Genomic DNA, 1801 nt, shown 5'->3' on the forward strand with positions numbered 1-1801 from the left:
TCCAGAAATAAAATTTAGCATAATAAAAAATAAGAATTATGTGTTTTCAGCAAAATAAATCGTTTGAAAAAATATAGAAATCACATAAACTGCTGCAAATCTTACGTTCCTATATAAAAACATACAGTGCTAAGTATCTTAAATAAAATGTATACACTTGTACAAGAGTATTAATTAATCATTTTGAAAACCTTCCACCCGACAAGAACCTTTTCGGTTTAAGAAATATGCCATATTCTTACGACTGTGATCACGACTTTTACTAAAGTTAGTTTATTTTTCATATTTGCATTAAAAAAAAATAACTTTACATTTTCATCCGTAGGTATTATTTTTTTACCCGTAAAACAGTATTAAATATACCACATATTACGAATTTATCACTTTTTGTATTGAATATGCATTGAACTTTATATTAACCTTATTTTGATCTGGCATACTATCCCGAATAATATATATACTTTATAATGCCCGGGAGGAATGAAAAAGGTTGCATTTTTTATCATTAGAACATATTTTAAGCTTTTGTAATAATTAGAATATGATCATATGATAAAGATCTTATAAATATATATTTAGATAAATACTTTTTTTATATGCTTAATCAAAAATCGCAAAAAATTGGTTTTTAAGCATTTTAAATTTCATGAAAATACGGAATTATGGAGCTTAACATTACAAAATTATAATAATGCATCATTTTTTATTCAATTGTATATATCTGATATTTTACAGAATAGAAGGTGATTTGGGGATCTAACGTTGAGGCAAGGATTCAAATAGTCATATATTTCACACAGGAAATATTTTTACAGGCAAAAAAGTATGACTGCAATGTTTATTTGTTAATATATAATACAAAAGCACTTGAAATATCCGTAAAAGATGAGTTCAATATTCAGAAATTAATTTCAGTGATTATTAAACCTCCAATGAGCTCAAAATTAAATTTTAACTGCTGTATATACTAGTAAAATATATAATTATGCATTAATATTAAGTTGAGACAGCTTCTAAATATATGAAAAGAGTGAGAAAATTTTTTATTTGAAGCACAAAGCAATTTATACTTTAACATATAATATAATGGTGTATCACAGTAGAATGCTTTGGTAGCTTAGATAATACATTGAATAGGGATTATTATATAAGTTGTTGCTTTTTTTAAATCTGTTATTTATTTGAATCATTAATAAAAAAATTTTTTGTATTTTATTTAATTTTATCAATAAATTTGACGTGCATACAATACAAGCTAAAGATTCGTTTTCTATTTACTTTAAGTTAGTAAGGATGCATATTTAAATTTAAGATAAATATTTAATCTATGCCTATTAATACATGAAATTGTATATACATGCGGGATAATCTAGCTCCTATTTTCTCAAAAAACAAACTTTTAAAAAAATTATCTATAAATGAAAATCGCAAAATTATTTTATTATACATTTGCAACAGCTTTACAAGACTTTATATCATTCATAATATTTTTGAAATAAATTACGTCTTTTATTTTTTATTGTAACACATATGAAATTTATTTTTTCGTGTATGAAAAATTATTGATTTCCAGCGAAAAATGATTTTTTATAAAGATAATCATGTATTTTAGGATAATTTACTTCTGTTATTTTTTTCTTAATCCTCTTAGCATTTAAAAAATTAGTTTTTTTGTAACAACTGTGATAGAAATTGAATATTAAAATTATATTCCAATGCTTTTTTTTTTAATTTTATACTTTACTCCACTCGTTTGACATAAAATGGTATTTTTATCGTTCTTAATCTTTGGAATTGCATA

This window comes from Rhyacophila brunnea, unplaced genomic scaffold (genome assembly GCF_057557595.1).
Source record: "Rhyacophila brunnea isolate RB1 unplaced genomic scaffold, BYU_Rbru_1.0 scaffold_69, whole genome shotgun sequence".
In the NCBI taxonomy this organism is placed as follows: domain Eukaryota; kingdom Metazoa; phylum Arthropoda; class Insecta; order Trichoptera; family Rhyacophilidae; genus Rhyacophila; species Rhyacophila brunnea.